The 14,426-nt window shown below is 44.4% G+C and overlaps 1 long non-coding RNA gene across 1 annotated transcript; it reads left to right on the top strand.

Annotated features, from left to right (window-relative positions):
- The first annotated feature begins 2,844 nt into the window (after positions 1-2,844).
- Positions 2,845-13,855, top strand: LOC142603283 (uncharacterized). The gene is made up of 6 exons (XR_012837172.1): positions 2,845-3,362; positions 4,591-4,673; positions 5,513-5,586; positions 7,507-7,563; positions 9,403-9,527; positions 13,329-13,855. It is a non-coding gene; the product is annotated as an uncharacterized LOC142603283 (long non-coding RNA).
- Positions 13,856-14,426: the final 571 nt, after the last annotated feature.

Below are 14,426 nucleotides of genomic sequence, written 5' to 3' on the forward strand. Positions count from 1 at the left end.
AATGATAGAACCCAGGATGGATGAGATGTGAGGAATGGGAAGAGCAGTCCAAGTGACCTCACTGAGCAGATCGCGTACCGAAGGAGGTGAGCGTGCCAAGGCAGCGCCGAGCTCCCGCTCCTGCGTGGCAGGGAGGGTTCAGACCTGAAAGACTCTCCAGGGGTAATTTGGCAGGCAGCTATTCAAAATGGTGTTTCTTCCCTGAATCTTGCTATGCTGGGGATTACCAATTAGTAATGATTTTGTGGTTAGAGCAATTCCATATTTCATTTGTTGTGTTTATTGTGTAGGGCATTAGCACACCAAGTAATGAACCTGGAGCAGCTGACTGATTCAGCTGAGTGTTTGCTCAGATGATGAAGCTGGCTGGTGATCAATTATGGTTTTGTTGTTCAGGAAAGTGCTAGTTTCTAGGAGCATTAATTTCTCTGTGTGTAGTTACAGTGGAAAGCAATATGCTCTGAGATTATTTTATTCTAACTAGTTCTAGAAGTCCCAGTATTGGAAAAATGAAACTTAAAAGTTATGCTTCCTATGGTATTTTAAATTAATTTTAATCATATTATTCTTCCTTTTATGAAGCATCTCTCTAGTGCTTATAAACCACAGAAATTGATATAATCTACTCTGACTAGAAGTTTACATGATAAATTGTTAGATGCAGAATTTGCCTGTTTCTTTTTGAGATTTAATATCTGACTTTGGCATGAGGAACATTTCCCACAACGTTGTGCATAGGTACAATCCATTCCCCGCTCTGGGCGTCCTTCACACCTGTCAGAAATGCACATAAAAATCAGACATCAGTTATCTCAAGATCAAATCAAATAACCCCACAACCGCATGAATGCAATTAAGATAAACGTACTCACAAACCCCTCAATGGATTCCACCAGCCCTGCCAACCTCCCGGCTTACAATTAGAGTGGGAGAGGTGGATTTTAGGCTATAGGATGTGCCTTTTCTATAAAATTACTGGGTTTCTTCTGTTCCTTTTTTTTTCTTCCAAATTTCTTTTAGGCGTTTAGTGTACACCAATTGGTTTTTTTGCTTGCCTTGGAAGTTTTCTGAGTTTGCATACGTTTTTAGCTGTCTCCTAAGGACTGTCTGTCCCCGTGCTCCCGAGCAGGTGTGCATCCATTCCTGCTGAAGATCCTGGTTTTCTTTAGGCTTCCCCATCAGCTCCATCTTTGACTCATGGAGTACATGTTAATTAACCACCCTGTTGAGCGGTGGTTCTGTAAGAGAAATATGCCTGCAAATCCAGGCTGACAACCCGCATGAGGAAAAATAGGGCAAAGGAAAGTTTATTGTTAGAATAAAGAAAACTTTGCATCTAAAATTCCGTTCACAGGAATGAAACAGTGGTTCCATGGCTAATTGCCAAAAGAGCTACACACACAAGAAAAGTCAACATTGTTGATTAATCCCCTTCTATTTTACAGTTAAGGATAATTCATTTCTAATGACCCTCAGTATTTGTGTATAGGAGCTTCAAGTAGGAGGAAACACAGTAACTATCCCAAAAACTTGGCTTATGCAGAAGACCAAGACACCAGTTTCTTATTGTTGGGGCTTTCTGTTCGAACTCTGAGAAATTTAACAGAATTTAAAAGAAAAATGGAGTTGAGTACACTGTTGAATAGCAAAAAAGAGAATATTTTATATATTAAAAAGTGCTTCTAATGACATCTATTTCCATAACAGTGTTTTGTTGAATGAATGGCTTGGACAAAAGCACTGGTAAATTGCCCGAAACGAGCCTGTCTGACACTCAAATAGCTGCTAATGGCAGGTAGCTCCTTGACTTCTTGTTATATTTCTTTCTTGCATTTAATCCTATCCTTCTCAGTCCATTATGCAGAAGGACACTCCTTTGCTTAAAAGGTTATCAATGTCACCAGGCAATGGAAAAGTTGCGGGTGCATTTTAAACACCTTTTTACAGATGGGACTCACATGTCCAATTGAGATTCATCAGAGCATCACTGAGGTTGGAACCTTCGGAGAAGACCTCTGGAAAAGCTTTTCTGCTGCTTCATGGTGGTGCATCTCCCCAGGGGAGCGGAGCTATCAGCAGCTGCTCCATCACTAACCACAGAGGACATTTTCCATTTTAACTCCTATTTTTGCTGCTTTTCCAGGGGAATGATACTTACAGACCAGGAGCTAAATCTCTCTTAATCTTAACGGTATCTTTGGGCTCGGCTGCCCTAATCTCGCCTTGTCTCCATCAGGTGTTTCTATGGCAACTCCCTGGGGAGTTTTCCTGTTATCTGGGTGAAGTTAACTGGAAACAAGTAAATATGCTTGAGATGAAGTGATGCTGGAGAAGACTGATGTGGCCTTCAGAGCGTGGTCTGAAAAAAAGCTGAATTATTTGTAGGAACAGCCCCCCCACACCTGAAGGGTCTTGGACCTCCTGCAGTCAAAGATTTTTGCCTAAAGTGCATTTGCCCTCAGCGGTGCCAGCACCATCCCAGGTAGAGGTAAATTTTGCTGCACTAATAATAAAGCATACGAATCCCAAACTGGCCAAGCCTGGAGGTGCCTCGCCAGGGAATGGGATTTTCACAGGTGGTTGAGAAGATCAATAGTCCCTGTTCAAACCAAATTATAATAAACCTGGTGTCATGTCTCATTAGCAGGCATCTCTGTGTGGTTTCATGCCCTGTTGGCGAGATCACCTCCCAGCTCATCCTGGGGCTGCGAGGGGGAAGCAATACCTTTACCACCCCATCTGAGTGTGGCACGGTGGGGCTGTACCCAGCATCACTGCTCAGAGGGGGCTGTGCTCCCAAAAGTGGGGGTGAGGGATGGGGATGCTCTAAGAGGCAAGAGGTCTTTTCTGCAGCTTTCTGCAAGGAGCTCAGGGGCTGCTGTGGCAGCTTTTCTCCAAATGAATAACCCAGATTATCCCAAGTCAGAAGATTTGTGTCCCAATTCAAATCCCACTTGCCTCATTGTCCCTCCGGTTTCAAGGCTGTGGATCGGACCTTTCCAGGTTGGTGTCGTAACTGACCTTAATACACTTTTCCTTTGTGTTTTAGATCACGGTAGAACAAGCTGTTGGCGGGCCAGCGGCTATTTGCAAGCTGCCAGACCTTGCTAGCTGGTGAGCATTTTTCTTTGAGCTTGAGAAACGTCTCCGCTGGGGAGCTGTGACCTCCCGCTGCTGTCACTCCTGGGAATGGAAAACCTGCCTCCTTTGCAGCATGAGCTGCAGATACCAGCCGGCTCCTTCCTCCGCTTTCTTTTTTGGATACTAGCCATGGGTTGCTTATCATTGGTTCTGATCCCTAAAGCCGAGGTGCTGATTCTAATCTGCGGCTGCAGCTGGGTTTAAATCTTTATCTGCAATTGGTGAGTCTGAGCGCTGAGTGTGCAGAGACGTTATTAGATTATTAAATCAATGACACTCAGGTTATTAGTCACACTCATCCGCATTACCTGACACTGTAATGATGTTCTATTTTTACTTCCAGCCTGCTAATGTCCCAGAGGTACTGAAATAATGACCAGAAAATTAATTTCTATACATTTGAACAAGAAATAGAAGTATAGAGAATAATCCCACATCGACAGTATAAATCCTAATGGAGTTGTTTAGAAAAGCAATGGGGAAAGGGAGTGGGTTGAGAACTGCATCTCGCATGCAGCCTTCTCTCCGTGCTGCCATGCCAAGCTCTGAAGGGTATGGTGGCTGCTAATAACTGGGCCAGACTATTTCAGCTTGTAACTCATTTGGGGCAATTAGGACTCCTCAGCTGGCATTAATGATTTTACTCGCTCAGCCAACGCTTTCTTGCAGAATCCCTCTACCAGGATGTCGCAATGGGGGTTTTTTTAGGCGTGAAATCAAACCCAGTAAACAGAAAAAGGCCAGCACATGGGAAACTGTTGTTTATGTTTTCAAAGAATTACTCCTTAAGTGCAGGCAAATTATCATCCCAGCCCCCAGGCTGAATTAAGAAGGGAGGCCCGATCTGACGACGCCTGAAGACTCAATTCGATGTTATTTCTGCTCCGCGTGACTAACCATCTGCAAGCTGGGAGGAATCTGTTACTGTGGAAAAATACCATGGGAGATGCTCAAAGTCCATCCCCACCCTTGTCTAGCAGAGCAGCACTTGCATCTCACCCCTGCAGCCAGCCAGCCCTAGAAATGTAGCCCTAAGGGCTCTGCTCCCCACTTTGAAGCCCCTGGGTGGGAGCTGCAGGGGGGTGCAGGCATGGGGTGATGCTGGAGTGGGACAGGGAAAGCGCTGGCATGGAGACAGAAACCTGAATGCAGGCAGGGTGGCTGGAAGAGGCGAGCTCCGTGGGGGTACCCGCAGCACCCAGCCAGCTTTCAGCTCTCCGGCGCACACACAGCTTTTACGGGGGAAAACGGGGAGAAGCATATGGTGAAACACCCCACGAGGGAGAGCCGTTCGCACCCTCTCCCCACGCCACCCACAGTCGCAGCTACTTGCGAGTTCCCTGAGCTTATTGATTACTGGCTGCAAATCTCCATATTGCTTAATTATAACTTGGTTTTAATGCATATCTTCACAGTGTATTCATTTCATCTTTGCAATTAATTCCAAAGTGCTCACTGTGCCAGCAATGGAGCAGGGTGACTTTCTGAGGTCTTCAGCTGGGGAATTTCCACTTAAAAATGGAGAGAGATATGTGAGTATGAGTGTGGGGGTAGGAATTGTTGGTACGTGCTAAATGCATGTTACAGGATGCTCTTGTGAGCAAAGTTTGTCGTAGAATTATAACGAGCTGAGTTGTTTAGGTGTAATTAAAAGATGGGGTGAGAACTTGCACGGAAACCCTTTTCTCCAAGCTTTGGGAAGGCTGCTAATAAGACATAAACATTTAGCAGCTCAGCTGGAGTACAGCATGCTCTTTGGTTAAACATTAAAGGGGCATTGTCAAGTGGTTTTAATTAATTAGCTAGGTTTTAAATGAAATCAAATCAATTTGGAGCAGTTAGGCTCAAAATTAAAGTTATTTTCACCTGGTGGGAAATGTCCTTCAAATTCTGAACATCTTAAAGACAATGAAAATTAAAAATGTCTTTACGAAATTGCATCCACACAGTTCCCTTTCCTTTTCCCGTTTACCCAGGGAATGGCCAGTATTTTGATGATCTGGCATTACTACAATCGCTGTAACAACTGTATGTTTACAGACTTTTAGTCTGTGTGCTAGAGCCAGCATTTACACAATATCATCTAGACATGCAGTACCCAGCACCCACATGAAACCTGGCTTATAGGGTCCTGAAGATACTGTTTTCCCTTTTTATTACAACTTGTCATGGTGCAAGATAGCCCTTACACTCACAGGGAAGTAAGGACCGTGGGCAAACAGGTCAGTGTGCGTGTCAGTACTGTGACTGCTGAACGTGAGTGGGATACGGATGTTTTACGCTCAGCCACCAGTACCTGTGAGTTTTCTGCCCAGTTTTGACCACATTGGGGAGTGGGACAGAAGTTTCAAGAGTTAAAAAATTCTTACAGGTATTGTGCATATCCACAGCTGGATGAGGGAGAGAGCCCAAACGAGCATCTACACTGAAGGGAGATGGAGCAAGGTGAGATCAGAGAGGGAGGCGGTGGATGCAATCCCATTCTCCAGTTGGTAAACTGGATTTCCTCTTGCTGTTTTTGGAAAACAAGTGCTATTCTTGACATTGACTTTTTAAAAGCAAGAAAACTCAATGTAGTGAGAGTTTAGTCACTTCTTGTTAGGCCAGCACAATATGGTACATTATCTTAGATGTTTTGCGTTAGATTTAGGGGAGAAAAATCAACACAAACTCCCTGCAACACAATAGGCCGTAACTGCTGGAAGCCGTTAGTGGCTATTATGTGAGGCCGTTACAGTCTATTGAGTAAATAATCTACAGATTAAAGCTTTTAAGTACACAGTAACTTGATAGGTAACCAAAGACGCCATTACGGTATGTCATGTCAATAAGAAGAGGATTAAGGTCCCTTACACTTGGTGCAGTGACAGTGTCTGCTGCAAATTGGTGTTAAACAAAAGCGATTGCCTTTAACAAAAAAAACCCCTGCAGTGCAGTTGTGCTCTGGGGCTGGGGACCGGGGATTCGAGAGAGGCAGCTGCTTCTGCGTTAATTTATTGCAACCCAAGGATGATTGTACAAATCAGCGACCGCGCTCGGTCTCCAGCCCCCCGGGCCCCCCTGCTCCTGGGCCACGAGCAGCCGGAGCCAGGGCCATCTGCCACAGAGAAGGGAGCAAAGCGGGGGCTTGGGGGCAGCTTCCAGTCCTCTTTATGGAAATAAGGCAGAGCGCTTTCTCTCTGAAATCTGGGAGATGTGTGATTCCTGCCATCCATCCAGCCACCTCCCTGGCAAGGAGGATGCCATTCCTCTCCCCTTCCTGGGAGCCCAGCTCAGCATGTGCCCAGTCCCCAGGGCACCCCAGTTCCTTCTGGGGACCCCTCCTGCACCTCCTTCTTTTGCAGGGGCCTCCAGGCTAAGGCGCATCCAGCATCCCACCTCCCCCCAGCATTTAATTACTCCAGGTTTCCAGTCACTCTGGTGAGTTTAATATGAGCTATGTAAATTCCTCCCAAGAATGATAGGATTTTGACAGCCTGATTTGCCTCGCAGGCATCCTCAAACCAGCTCATTTTCTCTTCCCTGGAATTTTTGAGTGGTGGGGTGGCATTTGATTATCATTGGCTGGCATATCTGAGCTCTGGGTTTGAGCATAAAGATATTTTAAATTTAATAGGTTTAAGATGTCATTATTTCCATGCTGATGAATTTATACTTGTAACCAGAGAAACTTAGAGCATTTAATGAACTTATTTAGATATCGTGGTGCGAGCTTTAAACCCAATCCCCAGTATAAAATTAAATCATGTTGGATAAAAACTAACACCCAGGAGCAAAAACTGAACTGGGTAAATGAATGAATTTCAAAAGACAGAATAAATACAGACATAAGGCACCTAGGGGACAGATTTACTAAGAGTTTTTGCACTGTTTTCAATGGAGCTTGTAATAGCATAAAAGTATTAAATCTGATTTACTAGAAAGGATTTGTATAGTATTTCATCGCCTGCTTTCCAGTGCCGGCAGCCCCTTCCCCATCTCTCCCAGCCTGCTAGCAGGAACTCCGGACACAGCCGAACACTCAGTGGAGAAAGCTCAGCTTTGCAAGCAGCCAGAGAAGAAAGTGTTGCAACTGCTCGGTGATCCAAAAGGATTAACAATGTGATTCTATGAAAATCAATTCTAATTCTGAACGGGTCGATACAGAGCGGCCCCGCTGCACCAGCCAGGAGATGGATGCTGCACGCTCACCCGTGGGACAGTCCGATGGTCCTGCCTGTCCTCCCCAGCGCGGTGGGGGTTTGGTTTTGCCAAGGCTGAGCTGGTCATGTCACGTGGGGTGGTGACACACAGGCCAGGTTTGGAAACACCATAAGTGACTTTTTTTCTTTCTTTTTTTTTTCTTTTTTTTTTTGAAGCTATTAGAGAGCCCAGGTGAGGAAAAGCAGCTCTTAATTTCCTCCTGAGGACCTCGTTCCAGATGTAAGTACTGATGAGCTGCTTTAGTAGTGACTGTTATCAAATTCAGCGTCCCTATGGATAAAATAGCCTACCACAGCTATATTTCATTTTAAACAAAGAAGCTAGAGGAGAATGAGGAAACAGATGAAGTACTAAGCAGAAGGAATTCAATTAAAAAATTTAGAAAAAGAAAAGTTGCCTCAGTGCTACCTACAAGCAAAGATTGCTCATTTAATGCTTACCAAAAGCATGCAAATGCACCAGAAAGCGAGCCAGCAGGGCTGAGCAACAGAAGAGAATCACCCAAGGGACTTAATGGGACCAGGCTTTCACAAGATCAATTTTCTATGGACTGGTAACAGGTAGGACACCAGGACTAGGAATAAAGTCCTTTTTGTCAGTTTTTACAGTGGGTGGAAATTAGAGTAGAAATCCTGCAGGTACCTGTGTTGGGCACTGTCAGCATATTCAGAAATGATCTAGAAAAAGAGGTGAGTGGTGAGGTGGTGAAGTTTGCAGATGACACAGATTTATCCAGGCTAGCCAGACCTAAAGCAGAGGTTTGCAGAAGGATCTTAGAGAAATAAGTGGCTGGGCGATAGAAACTGGCAGGTGAAATTCAGTGCTGTTAAGTGCAAATTAATGACCTTGTTAAAACAGGTCTACCTAAATACACAGAATGATGGGCTTTGAATTAGCACTTACCCTTAAGCAGGAAAATGTGCTGGAGCCTTTGTGGCTTCTCCTCTCCAAACACTGGCACCATCCTCACGGCCGCAAGGAAGGCTCCGAGAGCAAGGAGCATTGCTATGCCGAGGTTAAATCCCTGCACACCCACACCTCTGATCCTGCATGCAGGTCTGGTTGCCCATTGCAGAAGGGCTGCAGGAGAACAAGAGAAGATATGGGGAAGGCCACAGATCTCATTAGACATAGGCACCAGCCTCTGTGATAGGGAAAGCTCAATACGTCTCGGGCTCTCACTCGGGAAGGACATGATTGAAGGGAAAAGCGTAGAGGTCTGTGCCATTGTGAGTGATGTGAAGGTGGATAGGGATGAGTGTTGCTTGTAATGCAAGGAAGAGAGTGCCAAACTCCCTGTTCGGGCAGAGAAGGGCTTATTTCTTTATTTATTAATTTATTTTGAAGTGTGACACTCGGCTGTATCGTTGAACGATCAGCCGCCAGTAGAGCGGGTCAACAATTTTCCAGCAGAATAGTTTTCCGAGCCACTTTCTGTTGGAAAATGCTGATTCGATGGTATCAAGATGCTCTGTGGGAACATGTCAATGCCATCAAAGCCGTCAGCAGAAGCCAGACATCTGCCCAGCCTCCTTGCCTGCTGCCCAGCTGGCTGGCTCCCTGGGACAGCTGGCCCCCGCGCTGCAGCCAGCAGCCTGTTTGATTTTTCTTTACTTTGTCGTTGTTCTATTTATATTGTGTTTTTCTCTCCATTTTCATCTTTATATTTTATATCCAATGTACTTACAGCATTAGAAAATCCTCTGTTGCCTATCAGTACATCAGGTGCAAGTCACTCAATGAAAAGAATTTATACTATAATTGAAATGAATTTTAAACATGCATTTTAAGATATAAAAATATACAAATGTAAAGAATGCATGCAGTAAAAAGTTTGGTTTCTTTTTATTTGTATATCATGTCAAATATTAATATAAAGTCACATTTTTTATGTTGTATAAAGGTTGAGTCTATGAAACCAAAATGATACTTTATATTTGAATCTCTTTCTAACTCACTGGGCTAAATGGAAATGGTGTTTTTGTAGGATGCAATTTCAAAATTTCACTTCCTGGGCAATTTCAACATTTTGCTGTGTTGGGTTGCTTCATTTCACAGATGTTTCCATAAAGAGCGGGAAAGACGGACTGGATGTTCTCTCTGTTTAAATGAAAATACCTGTTCTTAACCTGAATCAAGGCTAACGTATCATACAAAATGGATGAGTTAGATTTTAAAGGTGGGTGAAAAACCAGCCATGTTTGGGGTAAAATGAATGAATAAAACCCCTTCCTTAGTTAACACATCACTGGAAACGGGAGCAGAATAAACTATGTAAAATACCTCTCTTTATAATCCAAGATGGGAAGAAATGAGAAGAAATAGATAACTTTGTGACCTGGGATGATTTCCAGCATTTTTGTTTTGCCTGCAACAACAAACACCTACAGCAGAGCAGAAACCTGCACCTAGACGAATAGAGCCTGTGCTACAGATGATGTTGTCACTGCCTGCAGGTGGTACCAGCTCTCACGAGATAACCAGCCCTGGCCCATCAGTAGATAAGCAACTCCTTTGCAAGTCTCAGCATGCTTATTTTGATTTGAAAGGCTTAAGTTTGGTCCATACAGTCATGTGAATGATATGAAATGTTGATTTGGAGGTTGTTTTTCTGGTGAGCTGGAGGTGCTGGAGCAAGTTAGTGCAAGTCCGTGGGGTGCAGGGAGCTGCAGGAGGGTCTGTGCTTGGCGTCCTCCCTGCATGGCAGCGCTTTGCCGCTGTGGCTCAGGCAAAAGCAAAACCGCCGTTTCCTCCAACAGCATCTGCAACTCTCCCAGTGTTTGGTGTGAAGATGAGTCCAGCTCATCACGCTAATGAGACTCCTCTGCCCTCGGGGGGGGTCATGGGGAGCTCAGTGACAGAGATGGCGTTTCAAGTCAGACATGGTAAGCCGCATGGGGATCCCACTGCACCATCATCCCCAAGTCCTATGGTCACCACCATCACTTTTCTCTTTCTGGGGTGATTATTTTCAATAAACTTGAGCACTTGTCTGAGATAACTTCAGTGCAGGGAGTTGCTGTGCCACGGGCCACCATTAGCAATTAAAATTAGATAAACAATTAGCCTGTGAACTTGGCACTTGGACCACTGCTGCCTTGACAGCCGCCGCAGGAGCCTCCCGCAGCTGCTGTATGGCCCGGTGTGCCCGGGATCAGAGCAGCGCTGGTGGGTTGGGATGCAGTGGGATGCCTAGAGGAGGTGCCAGCATCGGTGAGGTGGCTCTGGGGTATATAGTGTTATTTATTATGCCTTCAGTTTCCTTTTCTTCTCCCCTTCTTCATCAGGGCACTGGAGGGAATAGGAACACGCTATCTAATTTCCTAATTTTCCTGTCAGCTTTCTGGCTTTCAAAATGATTGCAGCAGAAATCTATAAAATGAGGATGAGGGAAGCAACCTTAATACCATTGTAAATCTCCAAAATGGATGCAGAAACACAGTACTCAAATAGGAGTAAATAAAAGCAAGGAGAGATTCATTCCAGTTTTCTCCTCTGTAAACCTACTGGCAGCTTGGAATTATTCAGAAAACAACATTTAACTGAGAAAAAGGGAACCCTGTAAAATAGTAAAGATTATACCGTAAAGCTAAGCACCCTCCATAAATCAGAGCTGGGAACATTGCTAAGTTATAGGAACCTGCAGATGGCTGTCATTAAAGGGAAAGAGCCTCTCCCGGCTTGGCGGGCCACGCTGCGCCGCAGTGTACAGCTACAAATCGAGCTGCTTTCATGGGGGAGCCACAAAAGTGGCTTTAAAATAGAAATTTCAACCAGAAGCCGCGTGAGCTGTTCAGCAGGACTCAAGCTTATTGAGAGACCACAGTGGTAATTTCAGGCTTGATTTACAAGATACTCTAAGTCGTCTCCCCTGTTTAAAATAATACAGCAATAGTTTATTGGTAGTGCACATCCGAGGTGAGAAGAGCAGGCATGGGGCTGCTGGACCAGGTAAGGAGGTGGGGCTCCTGTCTCTCAGCTGGTGTTTGGGAATGTGTCAGAACAGACCAACGGGCTCCTTCCCTGCTCCCGACACATTCCTGTGTGCTCACCTGAGGCATCGGTGTTTTCCCCTTTGGGATGAACTCATCTGGGGCTTCGTCTTGAGAAACAGCGGGGGAGATGCTCAAAACAAGCCTGTGAAGCTGAAAATAGCACACGCTGGCTGCTGCTGCTTTCAAGATAGAGATGTCACCAGGTGAGCTCCTCTAGGATTACGTATTAAGCCACACCATGACATAGCATCAAGACACTCTATAGCCCCCACGGGGCGGTGCCGTCTATTTATGCCATGCATCGCACATGCGCGGGGATGTCTGTGCCAGCACTCGGCTGCTGGGGGTGCTGCGCTGGCTCCCTGAGAAGGGCTGTGCCAGGCACCACTTCCCAGAGGCGGATCACACTGTCTGCTCTCTCACAAGAGCCTCTATGGAGACTTTATCCTAAATACTGCCCTGGAGCACAGTCACTCCCCACAGTGGTCCCATGCCAGGAGGTTCAGATGTAGGTCTGGCAATCAAAATACCGAGCGCGTAACCAGACCTCCACAAACCTCCCCTTGTTTTGAGGTTGGAAATGCTTTGTTCCACTGAGTCACACTCACTAGGGCTCACGGTTTTTCAAGGTCACCGTTTCTAACCTTTTCTGATACAAAATGGCACAGTAGCTGATGGCATTGGTTTTAATTCCCCCCCCCCCCCCCCCCCCATTGTACCATTCTCACTTTCCTTTGTCGGCATTTCTATAAGAGCATCAGCTACCTGCAGGTGCTGGCACAGGCTTGTTGGACTCACTGCTCACCTGGCCAGGGGCTTTCCCAGGTGCTAACCAACCTCCCTGCAAAAGCTATAGTTGCAATGCTTTCCAAAAATGTGGCCAGGAGGAACCGGATCCCACTGTATTTTTCTTCTCTGTCTCTGGGTGAACTTGAGAACTGCTCACTGCATCTCTAACAACTGCATTTAGCTCCTTGGCACAACCCTCTTTCGTGCTTTGGTAGAAAAGGCATCACCAGCAGATGCAATTTGTTTTGGAGTTGGAATTGTGTTTATTTTACTGGAATTGTACTCCATTTATCTGGTTGCAAAGGGACTGGGCAATTTATCTTGGCAGCACTGAATGTACCGAGATTGGCAGTGGTTGGGCACTCATGGCTTGTTACCTAAGGAAAGTTCAGAGCATACTAATTTATCCCACCACCGAGCAGCAATAGAAGAACCGTACGGTTGGTATCAATCAGTCTTACATTAGTCACACTGTAAACATTTTTTCAGATGGTAAAAGATTCAATAAATCTGCTTTATTCTGTTTCATTGTAAGGTCCAGTTCTTCCTTTCCATCATACAAATAACTTCCAGGTAATGCAAAGGATATTGCATTCACTATTCACAAATCACAGTTTGACCTATTATTTGTAATTTTCAGTGCCTGCCTTCTTATGCGGTGTTCATAAAATGAGATTAGAGTGATTTACAATAGTGAGAGATGGAACAAGACTAAGAGGAGATGTGACTCATTAGACATTATCCTGTGGCTGTTGGAAGGAACTCACATCGCTCAGGAAGATGTGCTGTGATTTTTCAAAGTGGTCTAGGGTACTTAGATATACCTTTGAGGGGTTTCAGCACCAAATGTCTGCGTTCCATCTGAAAACATGACCCATCAGCCCTGCTTTTATCTTGTATAAAACCAACCAAGAAATTCAAATTGAAGGCTCCCGAAACTCCTTTCCGACCTGCTAGTCTTCTTTATGGTCTTGCTCTAAAACACTATCTTTTAAATGTTGTGTCACTGAGCTTTTCAAAAGTGAAAAAGATACTTTTATTTGCATTCAAAGTGGGGATATTATACTTTGTAATTTATGGTGCTTCAAATTTATCAATACTAGTTATGGTTCAAGTGCTTAGCTGCTGTATCTGGACTGAAGAAAAAACTTGCTTCCTTGGTGGACAAACCAAAACCGCTCTTATCTGTTCTGTTAACAGATGTGAATCGAGGCTTCATCAAGCAAATGAAAATGAAATAGGAAGGACACCCAAGGGTTTATTTCAATGAGCAAGGAGATGAACTCCAGCAGAAGCCGGTCCACCTCCTGGAGTCACGGATGGTATTGGGAACAGGTGAATGGGCTCCTGTCTGGCCATTTGGAGGGTGGTAACAGCCCCCCTGGTTTAGAATCTCCTGCTGCTTGGTTTTCTCTTCTTGAGCACCCGCATATTTCTGCCAAACTGTTTAGTGCATCTCCCTAAAAAAAAAAATTGCTTGTCAAGAAGCAGTACTCACTTCTGTTCTCTCCGAGCAGATAGGATCTGTAACAAATGACTCACATGCAGTAATTACACTCTATTTCTTCCTATCTTGCATTGATTATTCAGATGTAGAAAGAACAGTTCTCACTCAAATAAAAGAAAAGATCTGAGGACTCAAATATTGTATCATTTGTGTTGGGGCTTGGGGTTTTTTTTCTTCCCCTCCTTTATTTTTCAGGTACTGTTTACAGCCATGGTGTACTGAGGAGATGAAACATTTATAAAAAAACCCCTCCTGTCAGAGTGCTTGTAGTTTATGTTTGTTTAAAGGACAATTTTGTGTCACCTCTTTGTATTTTAATAGTCAAAATAAATTTTGCATAATAATTCAACTCCTCTCTGCTGCCTGTAATGACTATCTGCATTTTTCTGATGGATGTTTGTATTTGTTTCCTATGATTTACATGACCTGATGTCTCATATAATGAGCTTCCCAGTGCAAATGCCATTTGCGATACTCCATGCAGCACTAATCTATCATTTGATGACCTTACAAGTGCTGGGGTCACGGATTCAATCAGTAAAATGTTTCAGGGTGTAATTAATTAATTTCCCCCTCCCCACTCTACAACTGTTTGCTTAAAATTTGATGAAAGCGATGGTTTTTTGTAACACTTCTTCAATATATACGGTTTGTTTGTGTAATCAATCACGCTAAGTTGGGGAGTTCTTAGTATTCATGGCTTTGTCTAGCCTGAAACTTCCAAATGTTTATTTTCCAGCATAATTTAATAGTTTAATTAGCCAAACAACTAGCTACTGTACTTTTGAAAG

The sequence above is a fragment of the Balearica regulorum genome, chromosome 11, assembly GCF_011004875.1.
Source record: "Balearica regulorum gibbericeps isolate bBalReg1 chromosome 11, bBalReg1.pri, whole genome shotgun sequence".
In the NCBI taxonomy this organism is placed as follows: Eukaryota; Metazoa; Chordata; class Aves; order Gruiformes; family Gruidae; genus Balearica; species Balearica regulorum.